The 18,829-nt window shown below is 38.4% G+C and overlaps 1 long non-coding RNA gene across 1 annotated transcript; it reads left to right on the top strand.

The window, feature by feature from the left end:
- The first annotated feature begins 3,681 nt into the window (after window positions 1-3,681).
- Window positions 3,682-18,591, top strand: LOC148049739 (uncharacterized). Its single transcript, XR_015698248.1, has 4 exons — window positions 3,682-3,753; window positions 10,597-10,728; window positions 13,597-13,876; window positions 17,762-18,591. It is a non-coding gene; the product is annotated as an uncharacterized LOC148049739 (long non-coding RNA).
- Window positions 18,592-18,829: the final 238 nt, after the last annotated feature.

Raw genomic sequence — 18,829 nt, 5'->3', positions numbered from 1 at the left:
CTCTGACTGACTGTTTTCTTGGTAGCATCTCTGTATAGTCTCCAAAACGGTTTCCTACCTGCCATTACAACTCTGCACTGGAAAGATCATATATGTGTAATTTTGTACATTACATTTACAGAATGTAAATGTAAATTAGAATGAGTCTGGAAGAGGATGGCAGAAGCAATACAAAGATTTGATACCATACCTTATGAGATCAGTTTAAAGGAAATTTTGAAGTGAATGTTCAGCCTGCAGAAAAGAAGATTGAGGAGAATCAGGATCTCAGTATTCAATGGAGAAGATTCTTCTTCATTGAAAAAATAGGATGAGAAATAATGAGTAAAAAAACTTCTTGAGAGTAACAGCTGTGCAATACTGGTACAGGCTACATATGTAGGATGTGGGTTATCCATGTCTGGAGGAGGTATTTAAAAAGAGGCTGAATAGCAACTTCCAAAGGATAGCTTAACTGGTCTCCATGTAGTTCGCAGAGGGTTGAACTATATAATCCTTGTGGTTCCTTCTACCTAAACAATTTTATAATTCTAGGATTCCTGCACCAACATCTCTTGCAGTTTTGATATGCATACCATGTGCCTCTAGTTCATTAAATCCCTATAATTTACTGCTTTAACTCACAATGGGTATCCTTGTAAGTCTATTTCTGAATAAGTGATGAAAGAGTGGGGGTAAAAAGGAAAATATCCTTGTTTCTCTTTCATTTTCTCTTCTTCCATAAATGTTAAGAAGGGGGCAGAAGAGTAAAAACCATAATGCATTAATAATTTGCTTTCATAGATCTGTACATGAAGAGATAATGAAATGCGCTTTTTATAAGCTAATGTGTAGCTTACTGACTGAGATAATATTTGCGAAGTACTTAAAATACATTCTAGATAATGGCAACAGCTACCGGTAAATGTGTGAATTGACATCTCATGGATACTCTGTTGTAAATCTTTTCTGCTGTAGAGGGGAATCCTTCAGAAAAAATCAAGGAGACCAAAGCATTGATAAAGTCTATATGCTGGATTTCCAACTTGTGAAAATGGCAAGGTATTAGGAAATGTTCGTGAAAAATGGAAATCTGATTTTTGACTGATTGGTTATTCAACATCAACTCAATGTTGACTCTTAGCAACCACATAGATCCCCATTATGGTATGTCCCTAGCCTGCACCTTCAAGTCTTCCAATAACACATCAATACAGGTGTGTGTGTGTGTGTGTGTGTGTGTGTGTGTGTGTGTGTGTGTTGATATTTATAATCATTTATAATTATAATCATTTATATACACATGCAAAAAAGTTTATAAATGATTATAATTATCAGTATAACCAAGAAATGGGGCCCTTAATACCCTTGGATCTTCAAGGCTTTATGAAATCAGATCTTCAAGGCCTGATTAAAGGTCAACAGAGTTGGTGATATTGTAATCTCTGATGAGGACAGTGTTCCAGGGAGCAGAAACTACAGCTGAGAATCCTGTATGGGGAAAAACTGACACTTGCTCAATTGTATCAAAACCAAATGGTTTTGTGCTTTGCCTTCCTGGGGCCTGGAATTTCCACTTTTGCACTCGGATGCAGTCATACTCCCCAGCAGGAATTGTGGTACTGTGATGATCCTTTTCAGGGGTGCGTTCTGGCAATCACTACTGCTGGTTTGCTCATGGGTGTGTTGCAAGCACTTGTGTGCTGTGCGCTCATGCACAGAGCAATAAAAATGGCTGTATGTGCATAGGCAGAAGCAAAAAATAAGATGCTGGCACCTATGGTGCCGTTGGGAGAACTGGGTTAGGGGTGTGGCAGGCTTGGGTCACCGCCGGTTCCAGCAACCCAGGCCGCCAAGCTACTACCGGTTTGGTCAAACCGGTCTGAATTGGTAGGAATCCACCACTGGTCCTCTTGAAATCACAACTCCTGATCAAAGACCAGATGTCTTGTATGATTCCGATCTTTACACACATCATGACATTTTGATTCCAAGGATGTCATGGCTGCTCTGTCAAGTGCTAGTCTGTGGTGTATTTCTTGGCTGCTTGTACTGCTGTTGGTGATTGTTCCTAAAAGGTAGAAGCTACCCCTACTTCAGAATGTTCTTTGTCACTCTTTAGGCATTCAGGGATTTTTACTTTAACCACATAGTTTTCATGCAGCTATTTTACCACTATTGCTTTATCCATGAAAACATCAAACTGTGAACTGGCAAACCATTTGCTGCTGAAATCAAGCAGAAAATGGTCATAAAAAGGGTGCCAATTACAATGTCTTTAAGTTCCCAGTTGGGAATGGGGCTGTGCTGATTTTCTCAATTGAGTAAAGGAGTATGGTCATTAATCATGAAATTTACTTATAATATTTAGCTGTTATCACATTATCCAAGGGAGCTATAAGAAACTATTGCAATTTCTATAATATTGTGAAAAAAAAATTAAAAAGAAGGGGACATGACATAGCAATCTGATTTACTGCTGATTGCACATAAAGGGATTTGGAACTAGTACCACAGACCTGCAAACCTGTGCCTCAGTAGACCTATAAAAGAAAGATGTGATTCAGATACTTTGAGACAGGCAATCGAAAATTAGTCTTACTGATAAATTAAAAAGAGAGAAAAAGTAGGATGCTGTCCATAATTTAGCATTGGAACTCGTGTAGAACCTTCAGTAGACAGAGCTTCCTTTTAAATTAGACAACCTTTGCACATATGTTCTGTGCATGATACTCCCCTGTGCACCCTCGCCATCCATTTTTAGTAGTTCCAACAGTTCCAGGAGCTTTAATTTGTAGGGGTAAAACACTAATGTCTTTAGCATCCAGTATGGATAAAGGAATAACATTAGTCTTCACAGTAATATTTTAAATGAAAAAGTCATTTTTTGGATAATGAACCTTTATTCTAAATGGGCACCTTTATTGAAATTGCTAAGACTTTTGTAAAGAAATCCTGAATATTAAACTTCTGAAGATATGGTCATATAAAAAAAATAGAAAACCAGTGCTGACTTTCTAACGTGAAAAGTGAACATGAATATTTGCCTAGGATTCAGTGGGGCCATATATTCTTGCTTTTGACCAGTAGTCCTGGATAGGGACTTATCAGGTAGATAAATCATTAATCAAAGGAAGGATAAATAACAGCTGTATTGCAAAGTACAGCCACATCATTAGCCCATGAAAAACTCTATTGCTAGTTGTACGAATTATCTATCAGCTACTTATAGAAAACTTGAAAGAACAGGTTATGGATAGATGGAGGAAATCTATCTATGTTGTGAGTAGCAGTCAAAAACAACTTGGTGGCACATGATCAATCAGCTTACTTTGGAGAATTCCCACAGACTCAAACTTCAGAAAATTAGCATATTTCAAAATATGCATCTCAGATCTGTTTTAAAGGATGAATAATAATAAAAAAAGACTTGGTGACAAGTGCAAATGAGAGTCAGAATAGTTTCTAATGCTACTTCCAAGGCAATAATATACAGACTAAGCACTGGGAGCTTTCTTTGGATCCGATTAAGTAGTCCTGAAGCAGCAGGGATAATCGTATTGATTTGGAAGGAATGTCTGGTTAATTTTTCACAAGGTGTAGATTCTTCCAAAATCAATAACTTTCTGCTGGTATTTTTATTCTTCAGAATAAATTGTGTCTGTCTCAGAAACTTGATTCCTAAGCTCAATTACATTCATAAAACATTCACAGACATACCAAGCACAAAAGAAATGCAAGCTTATCCAGGCACCGTGAGCATTTAACCCCAAGGTAGGACAAAGAGAATTATTTTCCCTTGATATATTGTTGTCCTTGGACAGATAGCATTTTAAAAAAATTCTTTTAGTGCTCTAATGTTCTTTTGTTTTTGTTGGCAACGTCCAAGTGTCTGTTCAGAAGATTCTTTAAAACTTTTCTTTCATTTCACACTTCTCTCCAGTTCACTCTGTGCATTCAATACACGAAAGAATCTGAACTATTTTTACTAATGAATCAAGAACTGAGTGAATGTGAGAACATAGACACAAAATTTGATCCAAAAAGAAAAGACTTAGGCTCCAAAAAAATTCTGGGTGTTAAACTTGCTAGGCTGCATTCCCAGAACTGTCCTTGGTCAGATTGTGTTCAATGAACTTGATCAACATCTAAAGAAAAGAAGAAGTTGAATAATTCATTTGTTCAGATGATTAATTATACTTCATACCGATTTCAAATCATTAAAGGTTTCTGGATAAATTTTAGCATGGACCATCATTGTCTATACCTAACTTCAGAGGCCTAATGTGGGTATGCTCCTAAACCCCAAAGCACTTGGGTTTTAATTTTAGTTGAAGTACAATTTATATTTCCCACAATAATATCACATTGGGGATACTTTTAGGAAATTAAATGGCAGTTCACCATTTAGCTTACTATTGATGCTTATTGTGCCATTAGTTAAGACTGTCGACAGGAATAATTTAAAATTAGCTAAACCTCCTCGAGTTTCATTTTCAAATTAAGATTTCAGATTATGTAGGTCGCTTTGTTTGTCTATCACCTCCCCTGTTGGATTTGTATATCTTGGTGAAAAAAGATTAGGGTTAATAAGAAAATTAGTCAAGCAGACAGATAGGAACAAGTGAGCAGTAAGTAAATAAATGTTCAGAAATTAGAATTCACATTTCATAACATAAGGCAAAATTTGTGCCAATATATTGATACCATTAGGATAAGAGGGTCCTCACAATCTATGGTATTAATTTAATCTTTATTAAAAATAAAATTGTATCAAAAGTTTATGAGATGATCTAAGGAGAAATACAATGTATAAAACAGGAAGAGGACTGATTTTTCAACCATTTTTCTTTTTCCTTCTAAAATGAGAAGCCACAGTAGGCTACAAGGACAGAGTGGGGATAATTGATCATCTTCTACCCTTTCTGTCCACTGACAGAAACCTACTGTCAGCAGAGAAGACTTATCTGATACTGCCATTAAAGATCATAGGAATCTTATAAATCTTCATCATAAGTGCAAACCTCAACTTTGCTGAAAAGTTCCCTTGCACTTTTCTCAATTAAGTTTTCTCATTCAATTTGTTGAAGGAAAAAATGCTTTTGATATTTCTTTCAAAAGTGAAGACATTTTAGTGAAGATCTGATGCATACCTAAGATCCCTGCTGGATCAGATCCGTGATTCATCTAGTTTGGCAGTCTGGTTTCACAGTGGCAATTGTGGAGGGTGTACAAAATGGCCTGAAAGGACAGGAAAAGAGCTACTACCGTGGCAATGATCAGATAAGCCATTCTTGAGTCTGGGCCAAAAAACTAGTTGAGATACACATGAAGATAAAAGAAAGGGGAGAGGAGCATATTCAGACTTGGAAGATTCTGTTACTTTAGCTGTTCCAGGAAACATAGTCCTGATCTACATGATATTGGTTTCCCAGTTTGGGATATCCTGTAGAGTTGACAAAATTCTACAATTGCACAAATAAATCTACTACTCTCCCAGCAGAAGACTTCAGAGGCAGTTATAAGTCCATCAATGCCAATAACTGTTGATCCCTATGATTTCCATTTATTGCTCCAATACTTTTTTAAAGCCAGTTAAGATAGTGAACAGCCCATTATCTCATGGTAGAAAATTTCAAAGTTCCATTACAAGTTATGCAAAACAATTTTTCTTTTCTTTATCCTGATTCTTCCAGGTTTTAACTTCCAAATTACCACTACTACAACTGCTGCTGCTGCTGCTACTACCACTTACTACTACTAGAGTGTTTAGAGTGTTTATTATAATTTATAGGCCGCCCTTTTCCCTGAGGGGACTCAGGGCGGCTTACAAAACACGGGGAGGGGGGTACAAAGACAAAAAACATAAGACAATACATAATATTAAAAATAAAGCACAACATTCATTCATCATTCGGGAGGGGACAAACTAAGATTTTTATCCCCAGGCCTGACGGGATAGCCAGATCTTGAGGGCCGTGTGGAAGGCCTGGGCGGTGGTGAGGGTGCGGATCTCCATGGGGAGATTGTTCCATAGCGTCGGAGCTGCGACTGAGAAGGCTCTCCTCCGCGTAGTCGCCAGTCGGCCTACCCTGTGCGATCTGATGGGACGCAGGGAGGTAATTGGCAGAAGGCGGTCTCTCAAATAGCCAGATCCACTACCATGGAGCGCTTTGTGAGTGGTAAGTAGGACCTTGAAGTGCACCCGGAGATCAACAGGTAGCCAGCGCAGCTCACGGAGGATGGGTGTTATGTGGGCGAACCGTGGTGCGCCCACGATCACTCGCACGGCCGCATTCTGGACTAGCTGAAGTCGCCGGATGCTCTTCAAGGGCAGCCCCATGTAGAGCACATTGCAGTATTCCAGCCTAGAGATCACAAGGGCTCGAGTGACTGTTGTGAGGGCCTCCCGGTTCAGGTAGGGCCGCAACTGGCGCATCAGGCGAACCTGAGCAAATGCCCCCCTGGTCACAGCTGACAAATGATGGTCAAAACTCAGCTGTGGGTCCAGGAGGACTCCCAAGTTGCGGACCCTGTCTGAGGAGTATAAATTTTGTCCCCCCAGCCTGATTGATGGAACATTAGCCAAATTATTGGGAGGAAAACACAACAGCCACTCGGTCTTTTCCGGGTTGAGCACCAGTTTGTTAGCTCTCATCCAGTCTTTAACAGCCTCAAGGCCCCGGTTCATCACTTCCACCGCTTCATTGAGTTGGCACAGGGCGGACAGATACAACTGTGTATCGTCTGCATATTGATGGTATTTTATCCCGTGCCTCCGAATGATCTCGCCCAGCGGTTTCATGTATATGTTAAATAGTAGGGGGGATAAGACCGAGCCCTGTGGCATCCCATAAGTAAGGGGCCTCGGGGACGATCTCTGCCCCCCCACCAACACCAACTGCGACCTGTCCGAGAGGTAGGAGGAGAACCACTGCAAAACAGTGCCGCCCACCCCCACCTCCCGCAGTCGTCGCAGAAGGATACCATGGTCGATGGTATCGAAAGCCGCTGAGAGGTCAAGGAGAACCAGGATGGACGCATGGCCTCCATCTCTGGCTCTCCAGAGATCATCGGTCAATGCGACCAAAGCGGTTTCTGTGCTGTAACCGGGCCTGAAGCCAGACTGGAAGGGGTCAAGATAGTTAGCTTCCTCCAAGGTACGCTGAAGCTGGAAGGCCACCACCTTCCCAACAACCTTCCCCACAAAGGGGAGGTTGGAGACTGGACGGTAGTTATTAAGAACTGCTGGATCCAAGGACGGTTTCTTCAGGAGGGGTCTCACCACCGCCGCCTTCAGCGTGGTGATATAGCGAGCCCTCCTTCCCCGGTAATGGCCAGCCCTAAAGTCCCCGCCGTATCTGCCTCTCCCTGTTATGACCGCAATGCTCCGACCCTCTCCCGTGGATGTAGTTCCCCCAACCACCCCGGTGGCCCCCGCAGATCCCACCAGGTCCTCCGAATCATACATACTCATTCACTCACTCAAACAGTCCCCACATGGTGATTAAAACACAGAAATACAACAATAATAATGATAAAAAGTGGGATCATTCATTCAATCTCATACATACTCCTAACATATCCCAAACACAGTAAGAAAAAGAGATAGGAAAAGGAAGAAAAAATAGAATTGCGCACTTATTACGTTGTTAAAAAGCGAGTCCAGATAGGGCCAAATGGCTCTCCATAATTGAAGTAATTAAAATAGGTGTTGTGATTAGCGTCCAGTTATAGTCCGGAGAAGGTATGCGGGGGGGGGGGTGTGGTAGTTCGTATTCCCCTCTTCTGTTGGTCTGGATAAGTCCAAAGAGTCCGGAATAAATAAAGGTGATAGGAGGCCTTCTTCCACCAGTGCTGCTCCAAATAGAGTTCCCAGAATAATAATGGTAGGTAGTGATGCTGATGGTACTCGAAGCCAGATAAAGCTGAGCTAGCAGGTCTGGAACCAGATGAAACTGAGATAGCAGGACCAAAGGCAGATGGAACTTAGCTAGCAAGTCTGGGTAACCAAACACCACAATCAGATGTGGCTGGAAGTTGAAAACCCACCATAAGGGGGCGCCAGATGGTACGTGGAAGACACAAGGCAGAGCCTCACCGCAGCAAAGGGAGGCAGGAAGTAAAATGCGTCCAGGGAGCCACCTGACTGGGCAGGGATAAAGAAGGGAGGAGGCAATGCTGGGAGGGAAGTAAGGCTGGATGGAAAAAGGGGCCATCCGGAGGGGCTGATGCAGCGTCGGGGGAAGCCACCCATCCACTCTGCTCAGTCCCCACACTGCTCCGATACGTTCTCTCTCCCTCCGAGATGATGATGGTCTCACACAGCCCCAATGAGGCAGTTCGACAAGCCAGGTAGAAAAAGTTCGATAAGCCAGGTAGATAAGCCAGGTAGAAAAGCCAAAAGCCACCACCGTTGCAGCCGGCGTGATGTTACTCCTCCCACCGCCAAGTAATGCAAGTAATGCAAGTAATACTACTACTACGACTACTACTACTACTACTATGGTACTACAGAGAGGACTTTCATTTCAGTCCCATCTGCATTTCCTATCCTATCTGTGAACACAAGTATATGCTTAGTGTCTATATGTTATGCAGCATACTAGCTGGCCTCCTGTGAGAATGCTTTTCTTAGAAATAGGTGGAGCTTTTTTATTACATGTTTTTATGGGAAAAATAAATTTGAAACAGTGTTATAAATTGGGTAAAAATCTTTTAAAGTTTTATCATCTCCCTATGTTCTTTCTGAGTTGGAGGGCAGTAAAAATGTAGCCATCCATTTACCCCTTTTTTCCTTGTTTTCTTTAAGAGTAGCAGCATGTCATTTCATTTCTTATTTGGAGGCCAGGAATTCTAAGTTAACTGCATAGAACAAACAGATTCATGTAGACTCATTTCAATCTCCAGTGAATAAGTTTACTGGCAACTTGTTTATGGATCTAGAAAATCTTTGTTTCCCACAGCTGAATACTTTGTACTTGCCACTTACATTCACCTGTTTTTTATCATTTATGCATAGAGTAAAAGAGAAATATTTCTTATTTGAAGAAAGAAATGTAGCTCACTTAGTTCCTGAGCCAAATGATTAATAAAATAATGCATACATATATGCACATTGTCATATATATCCATCATTGCACTTCCCTTTCAGGCTAAGCAATGTTACAAAGAGCACAAAAATGATTAAAAAATTAAAAATCAAATGAAAAAGGAAACTCTGGTTTTACCAGATGGTCCCGTAGATATTGAAGATTAGCACCTTCAGTGCTTATTGTGGCTTTGTTCACTCAGGGCATTTTACAAAGATAGAGAATATATAAATTAATCTATAAATTTTATCAATGGTTATATCTCACCCAGAGTGAGATCTGCACCACCCTCTTATCCTTCTGAAAGAGCATGAAGATCTAGCTTTGCCAATTGTGCTCATTCACAAGCTAAGCTCTGCAGAGACCATCTGGCAAGACAACATATACTGTCTGTAGCCCATCAACTAAAATGTACAACCGCAATTAGGTCCACAATTTCCATTGCAAAGTGGTAAAGTGTCACATCATGTGATCACATTGCTTATGGTTGTTCTGCTACTTCTAGGTTGCTGTTGTTTGCAAATCACTGCAAGCTGTTTACTGAGGATGTCACATGGTTGCCATTTGCAACTTCCTACTTTCTTCCCATTGATTTTAGTTGGAGAAAATCAGCAAAGAAACCTGAAAATGGTGACCATGTGGCCATGGGATGCTGCAATGTCATCATCTCAAGCCAGGCACCATGACCCGTGTTTTGACAATGTGACCATGAGAATGCTGTGATAAGTGGAACCTTGAGAACCTGTACCACTTGTTCACTTCCATCCCAAGTTCAAATGGTGAATGAGTGGTTGTTAAGTGAGGACCATGTGTAATGTAATTAACTAACATTTGGTCTGGATAGATGAATAATCTTGTTTCATTCCTCCATTGGGTAATGTTGGTTTAAAAAGGATATTATACAATGGTGGGATTCAATTTTTTTTACTACCGGTTCTGTGGGTGTGGCTTGGTGGATGTGATGTGGCTTGGTGGACATGGTGTGGCTTGGTGGGCATGGCTTAGTGGGCACGACAGGGGAAGGATACTGCAAAATCCCCATTCCTTCCGATCATCTGGGATTTGGGAGGCAGAGAATAGATGGGGGTGGGGCCAGTGAGAAGTGGTATTTACCGGTTCTCTGAAATACCCAGAATTTCCACTACCAGTTCTTCAGAACTGGTCAGAACCTGCTGAATACCACTTCTGGTATTATAAGAAATAAATTTCAATCAAATTTCTGTGTTCAGTAATAAGACACAGGTGAAATATTAAAGCTGATGTATGAACAGAAAATCCAGAATTCTTCCAAAGAAGTTTTCTGTCAATTGAATCAAGATCAGTAAGGAAAACAAGCAAACCTCCCTTGTTAAATTGTGTGGATTTATGAACCAAATGATTTAAGATACAAGTTATCCACACTTAAATCTTGCCTTCTTTTCCAAAAATATTTATCAGTCTCTGCTTAAGCCCCTGTTTTTATTAAAATAAATTTTACATGTATTTTCTCCATATTTTTTTATCAAATTAATATCTATAATTATAGGTATCTCATTTCTAAAATATTGGTGGAACTATCATTCGACTCAAGTATACAAACTGAGGATATTTAATCAAAGATTTTACAAAAATATCAATTCCTATCAATCCAGATTTATTTTATACATTTTAGCAGATGGTAAGTATTTAAATAAGTTCTTCTCTCCTTTTTTCTTGGAAAACATGCTAATATTAAGACAGACCTGCAGTCTTGTTATAGTTGTCTCCATGAAATCGAACATTCACTTAGAATATTTAAATAGGTTGGAATCACTCCCAACCTTTCTCATTAAGATTACAGCAACAACTAGAATGACTTTAACAGTAATTAATGATTCTCTTCCTGCATATAATTCTAAATGTTATTCTGACAGATATTGGCCTTTTCTTGAGTGCTTAATGGAACATTTGTAAATTCTTATGCTGCCGTTGTTGTAACTGATGAATTTAATATCTGAAATAGTATTGACAAGATTATGAATAAAAATATGGGAGTGGATTTAGATGATAGCTATGATAGCCAAAAATGAACATAGCAATGTCAAGTTGAATAATACATATGTTTAATTACAAGGTTGTCAGTAGCAAATGACACTGTCACATTAGGACATTTTGCCTATTATTCAGTACAGGTGGTCAATACATTTGTGGAGAAAAATGGCAGGTATTGGAAAAGTAAAATAAAGGGAAAGAGGGATTCTCCCATTCCAACTGTGTAGAGTCGCCCCCCCCCCAAAAAAATTAACCTGCTTGTAAGTTTATAGGAGCATTTCTTAACTTTGAAAATACTGCTCTCTCCTAATAGCAATAGCAGTTAGACTTATATACCGCTTCATAGGGCTTTCAGCCCTCTCTAAGCGGTTTACAGAGTCAGCATATTGCCCCCAACAACAATCCGGGTCCTCATTTTACCCACCTCGGAAGGATGGAAGGCTGAGTCAACCCTGAGCCAGTGAGATTTGAACAGCCGAATTGCAGAACTGCAGTCAGCTGAAGTAGCCTGCAGTGCTGCATTTAACCACTGCGCCACCTCGGCTCTAATAAAGTCCCTTTGGTTAAATTACCAGATCTGGGTTACAAAAATACACACAATCATGGATGTCAGTAAAGAGACACAAAAAGCACGTTATTTGCTGTTACCAAGTAGTCTTTCTTATTCTTGCATTTTTAAACTTATATATTATTTCTGATTTAATGTAATAGCAGGGTGACTTGCTTGATACAGATATGCACATTATTAGTATTTAAACATTTTAAGTAAGAGTTTGCACAGGGTCCAGCCCAGTGGTGGGTTCCAGATCCCATTGTAACCGGTACAGTGCAACGGACCTGGGCGTTCGCCACATGAACGCATGCAGCACATGCGCACACACATGCAGTGTGTGCATGCATACTTAACGCTTGTGATGCCTCAGTGATGCTCCAGATGCTTGGTGGAGCATTGCGCAGGTGCCGTACATCCTGTGTGCAGGAGCCCTGAAAACCTCAAATAGCGGTAAGGAGCATGGGCAGGGGGCCCTCCGGAACACCGTACTGGAACAGTAGCTGGTGTTCCCGGCAGGCACTGGTACCTCTGTACTGGGGAGTACCAGTCGTAACCCACCACTGGTCCAGCCAGAAAGAGGCCAGATGAAGGCATGAGCCTATGTGAGCCCTCACTACATTGTTCTGTACAGGTGACCCACATCATCTTCCCACCATCCCTGTCTCCTGAAAAGCATTACAAAGCACCATAATACTCCTTTTCTAGTAGCTGTAGTTCTGAGTTCCGCTTTCCAGATTCTCAATGGGTGCAAGAACTGACATTTTCAATCAGTGGGGGAAATAAGCGAAAAGATCTTAGATTGAATTGAAGGGCAGATGGCATGACTCTTCACCAGAGAAAAAAATAAGCTTCTCTGTTTGCATTTGCTCTCATAACATTTTGTTATTTTAAATGATCAGTTTTTACCATTTGTAGAATATATTGAAAAATAAGCAAATCATACTGTTGGATCCTCATAATATAGTGAGGAAAAAAAATAAGGGCAAATCTAATCAAGAACATTTATCCATTTAATAATGAGAAATATACTGGGCAATATACTGGGCAGAGTTGGTGTCAAGGATCTCTTCTATTTATAAATGAGGAATAAATAATATTGGAACTATGGTTACAGCAATAGCAGTTATTTACAGTAAGTAAATAACCATTGTTATTTCTGTAACCAAAATTCCTAATATTGGTTATTATAGTTCCTAATGTCGACAACAGGACTCGCCTTAAGACATTATGGGTGCTGCAACACTGGAGATTTTAAAGAAGAGATTGGACAACTATTTGTCTGAAATGGTATAAGGTCTTCTGCTTGAGGTCCCTTCCAACTCTGTTATTCATCTTCTACCATTACACTATTAAACACTTCTGCTTATGCCAAATATCTCACCATAATATTTGCTTCAAAATAATTTTAAAAAAATCAATGGGGAGAGGGGCTAACCCCTTTAGGAACCATTGTAGAATTAATGCTATAACTGATGTAGCCTAATTTAGACAACACTATAGATATTTCCTTCCCACAATTACAGTCTCAGTAGTGTTACTCCTCTAAGATCAAGGAGGCTTCCTTCTTTGCACTTCCCATCTTGCATATGGAATGACATATAGAATGACTGGCATAGAAAAACAGCAAAGATGGAACAGTTCCAACTCACTATTTGATATATACTGGAACGGTTATACTGGTAGTCAGGGAGCAACTGCATTGGAATTGGAAGGAACTGACCAAGAACAAAGGCTCTCACAGGCCTTAATTGAAGACTTATTCTGGGGGAAATAAATAGAGTTCTAAGACTGGATTTTATTTATTAAACAAAAAGCCACAGGTAGCAACCAAATCCTGGTTTCTAGCCAACATTATCAGTATATAATCATAAAGCTTTAAAATGGAATTTCCTTTAAGTAAAGTGAGATTATTTTACTTACATGTCAATATGTCAGTGCTTTTCCTTTTTTGTTTTCTTACAGTCAGTCACTGAAACTAAGACACACTTGCCATTTGCTGAGAGACCAGTCGTGAATACTATCACTTCTCAATTGCAGCCTCCATCTTACCTAGGAAAGATCTCTATCATCATAGGACAAGAAAGCATAGGATGTCCTCAGACTAAAATATCACTCGATGGACAAAAGCATTCATATCTCTAATATATGTCTCAATGCCTATTTATTATCAGTACTGGGATTTAGTTGGGTACCTGAGGTAGAAATTGATTGAATGGCTGAAATAAATGCATAAAATATGCAGGTAAGATTAAAATGTTAGCATCTGAAAATTCATCTCTATGAAAAATATCTTGAATAATATTTTGTTATAGTTATAAGATTCTGTTATATGCAACTTTGTTCGTTTAACCTTCTTTTCTCAATGTCTATGGAGATTCTCAGTCATCCAGGTTATGGTTGTCCCAAAGGTGCTCTTTCAAGATGCAACTGGACTTTCTGTTTTTTCTTTGAAGACATTTTGTCTCTCATCCAAGAAGTTTCTTCAGCTCAAATTACTCAATCTGATTCAATTAATTAATTCAATTAATTACTCAATTTCTCAAATTACTTCTTCATGAAAGAGAAATAATGCAACCATGCATTTCCATTATCACTCTAGAAAGACATAACTGGTGTTACAGGCATAAATGCAGAATTTATAACCAGTGTATAAGAGACATAAAGAAGGCAGTCTCTTGCCATTAAAACAAAACACTTTAATCTAAGCATTGATAAAAGATTGCGTTGCTTAACAATTAATTCCTGCTGTATTAGGTGTCCACTCTGAGATTTACAGATGAAGATTACTTTGCAAAATGAAAAATTGAATGCTAAAGGTCCTTTTCTTGTTTTCAGAAGGCCGGGAATCTTCTGTCTTCTAAGAAAAGTACATCTTTGTCATCTTTTCTTTCACAAAAGAATGGGCTTACAAAGATTGTATATTCCCTGTGGTGCATTGACTTTTACCACCACTTTTTGCTAACTATCTCAGCCACTACTCAGTAGGATTTATGTGCAGTTGTGTCATAAAAGTGATTCAGTGCTTTTAGTTCAACAGTGCAATTTGCTTACCAATTGCCCCAGAGAACACAATGTGTCATAGTCATGATTGCAAAGTGTGCACAATAAACTTATGAAGGAGGCAACTCATTTTCCTTTGAAAGGCTTTTAGTACTAAGGCATTATGTGAGAAGCAAGAGAAATGGCTATTAGGCTAAGGAGGCTGACCTTTCAAAAGGATGTTTTGCCTTTGTGCAAGATTCAAGTTCACATTCCAAGTGTAGAATTTTTTTGTGTCATTTGAGCTTTACAGTTTCTAATGTCCACTATTGGTGTTCCACATCACACCCTGAAAAATAATCCTGTATTTTTTATTTATTCAGTTTGCTGACAATAATTTCCTTGTAAAATTTCAAAGTACATTTTGATTTAATTTTCACGGCACATGGTTTTTTTTTACATTTACTTATTTACAAGACAATATGCTTAGCTTTCCATGCATTAATTAAATTCCAAGGGTACTCTTTTCATTCCAATTTTCAAACTGGAAAGAGGAGGCAACCAGGGAATGATACAAAATTGTGTAATGGAGAATAACATTAGCAATTTTCTTCTCTGCCACTTCCAACAATAAAGGAAGCTTCCAAACACTTCCAAGAGGATATAGTAAAAATAAATTTTGAGCATCCTGAACTTCATCGCAAAAAAAAAAAAGTATGGTGGGTGAGAACAATTGGATGAGCAAAGAAAAAAACCCTTAATTTTTAGTTTTTTAAAAAATTAAATGCACTGAATCTATATAAATTGAATGGTATTTAATGATTCCTTATCAATCACATTCAAAATCACAATTCATGGAGAAGTTCTGAGATCTACAGCCAAAACTTTGTGCAGTCTTATGGTATCTTGATATAAGTTATATTCCAACTTCTTGTATTTAAGAGCAAAACTCTATTTGATCAAGGGCCCTGATCTATCAATTCCAACATGCTGTTGTCTACAGAAGCAGAATCCACATGGACTGAAATAGCTGTTTTCCCAATTTCTTTAGAATAATGTGAGCAGAGTATCATCAGCATTAGCAGGCATTGGCTTAGACTCCATTAATTTAACATTGTTTTAAAACATGGGTAGACAACCAATTAGTCTGGGCTTCATGCAGTGTTGCCTGAATTTTGTACCTTCTGGTCATATCTTGTCCACCTCCCCTCCCCAATATCTTGTGCTGAAATTGGGCATCAATTTGCTAGTTTTCATCTAGGTGATTTCATAAAGAGAAGGGCTGAAATGCAGATCAATCCCACAGTAATCTTCCAAATAGTAATTAAAACCAAATCCAGACAATAACAAAAAGTACTCCCCAAATTTCAGCCCTGCTGTTTTATTGACATCATTGTCATATCTTGTCCATTAGAGATTAATTCTTTTTAGAGCAACATTGCTTATCTCAGACTTAGTCCATCCTAACGTATGTTGGTTGATTGATTCAACTTGTACTATTTTCTACATTGCCTTTAATTCACTTCAGAGATATTCAGCAAACCATGGCTTTATCAGTACAATCATAATCAAAGTAGCCCTGTCCTGTGCCTACTGTATGATATTTCAAAAGCAATCATCAACTGTTTGCATCACTCAACCTAGCATTAGGCTATTCTTTACAGCATACATTATATTGAAATGGACTGCACATACAAGGAGAATATGGCAATTGTCTACAGCATAAAGCCTCTGGGGAAAACATGATACTCAGTAGTTTCTCATTGATTTTTTTTAAAAAAAACAGAATTATAATCAAGAACTAATTTCAAGGCAAGTTCAATTTCACTAAAATTGAATAAAACATCCTATCAGTTTGGTCACCCAGCATCAAACTGACAGAGATAACATTCAAAAGGCCATTATTGGTTCAGAGCAATTTCAGGTTCATCATGCTATTCTGGGAGCAGATGAATAAGATATACTGATAGCTTTCTCAGTAAAGCTTAATGCCTAGAGCATCCTATCAACATGGGCTCTTTTGAAGCTAAAAGGGGAAAACTTTAATTTCTCTTCTATTTGTTTTATCTTGGTAATTTATCTGAAGTAGCCGATTTACTACTAATATATTACTGAATGCAGGTACTTCATAGGCTTAGAAGCATTTTTTTTTGTTCTTTATATCCATGAATATTATACTGTTATGCTATCTTAAAAGAAAAGGCCATGATGCTGGCTCCATTATGAGACTGAATAACCAGAAAGACTCAGCATTACTTTATATTTGAGTGGGGGAATGGTATTTTAGAACATGTAAACATCTAGTTCCTTTGCATCAAAACAATTAGACATAAAGATAGTTTCCTCCACATGCCATCACTCTGCTAAACACCTAACTCCCACAGCACTGTCTTATGCCTAAAGATATTTCCTCCTTTAGTAGTATAGGGATGTATTATCCTTCTTATCTTCTCATCTTTCCTACTATTGGTATCTTATGATTTATCACTTGTTGCTTGTATGTTATGATTCGTGATTATATCTTATGATTTATGATCTATGACTATCATTTCGTTGTTCATGTGTACACTGAGAACTTATGCATGGGAGACAAATTCCTTGTATGTCCAATCATACATGGCCAACAGATAATATTCCAATATAAAGGTAAAGGTTTATCTTATTTAATCATATCCAATTCTAGAGGATAATACTCATCTCTGTTTCTTAGCCAATGTTGTCTGAAGACTTTGTAGTCTTGTAGGGATCAACTAATGACACCTATTGGGAAGATGTAGCTGCATCTTCTTCTGGGATCATCTGGCTGATGTCTCTTCTCTTTGTTATATTTCATGCCTTCAAGTCAATCTTGACTCTTGGCCTGAACAAGTTTCTACAGTTTGCTTTTCAACAATTTTCAGAAGTGGTTTGTCATTGCTTCTTTCTAGGACTGAGAGAAAGTGACTGGCACAAAGTCACCTACCATATATTCAAAGAGTTCATGACCATCTTTTCTATCTTCCCAATATCCCTAGCTTGAAATTGTCACTGGAACAGGCAGCAACTTTGTATAATTTTATTGATACCATCTGTTTCAATAGTTTCAAAATAACAATCAATGGTACATTGCTATATTGTTGTCCCTTATTTTTATCTCTTGTTGCTATAGGGAAAAAGAGAATTTCATAATCATGAAAGGATGAAGATTCACAGCAGCAATGATTAGCTGGTCACTTGAAGAATGCTTTGATATGTTTCTGTTTGGCTTGGAAGGAAAGTGTGTGAATGAAAAATTTATTAGGTGGTTTGGGGTAGCATGTAAGTAAAAAGTAGAAGGGGGAGAAAACTCCTTAGTATTGGAGATGGAATTTCTCTCTATGATCCCAGGAGATACCATACAATCTATTTTGCTTTAACATTTTACCCTCAAATAATTTTGGAGGTTTGAAATAGCAAAATCTCCCTGTCAACAGAGATCAGAGCTGACATAAAATACAGCATGTGGTTACGGTAACAAAACTCCATAATGACTCAAACCTACTTGATCTCTGCATAAGAATGTCGAAGTGGAAATCCACAATTTTTCCTTTGAATCACAATTACAAAAGACATGTTAAGCAGTACATCCCCCCTATGGAATTTATCCCTCCAACACAAAATGAGTTGATTTTCTGGTTTGTGGGTAGCAGAAGCATTTTTAAATTATTTGTACTAATTACCATTATACACTTGATTATTTGTGACATATGTCTTTGCTGGGATAGCTGCCTAGCAACATACTTGGCATACTCTGAACTCTTTGAAGAAGACAGCATATCAATAAATGGACAAATAATCAATAATTTCCACTGTAAAGCTCCTCATGACTTTGTGACCTGTAGTTTTATTGACAGGAAAACAGAAGAGGCTCATCCTTGCCTTGTTTTGGGATTTGTTTTTTTAACTTCCCAGTCTAACCTACACTGAGAATTAAATCATTCACATAGAAAAATCAACATTATAATGACTAGATCATTGAAGTTAATATTTTTATACAAGTGAGCATGTTTCTTGCATTTTTTTCATGATTTTTTTCAAGAATGTGTCTTAAAAATTTGTAAAATAAATGAAGTAGTTTTTTTCTTGAGTTAAAAATTAAAAAAAAAATCATTTAAAACAAGTTTTGTTGTGTTGCCACAACAATAGGCCACAATACCCAAGAACTCTACCATTGTGAGAGAGAACTTTCTATTTTAGG

This window comes from Thamnophis sirtalis, unplaced genomic scaffold (assembly GCF_051295495.1).
Source record: "Thamnophis sirtalis isolate CommonGarterSnake01/CBP01778 unplaced genomic scaffold, rThaSir2_p1.2 scaffold_1, whole genome shotgun sequence".
NCBI lineage: Eukaryota > Metazoa > Chordata > Lepidosauria > Squamata > Natricidae > Thamnophis > Thamnophis sirtalis.
The sequence above is the reverse complement of the archived record's forward strand: the minus strand, read 5'-3'. Positions and strand labels throughout refer to the sequence as shown.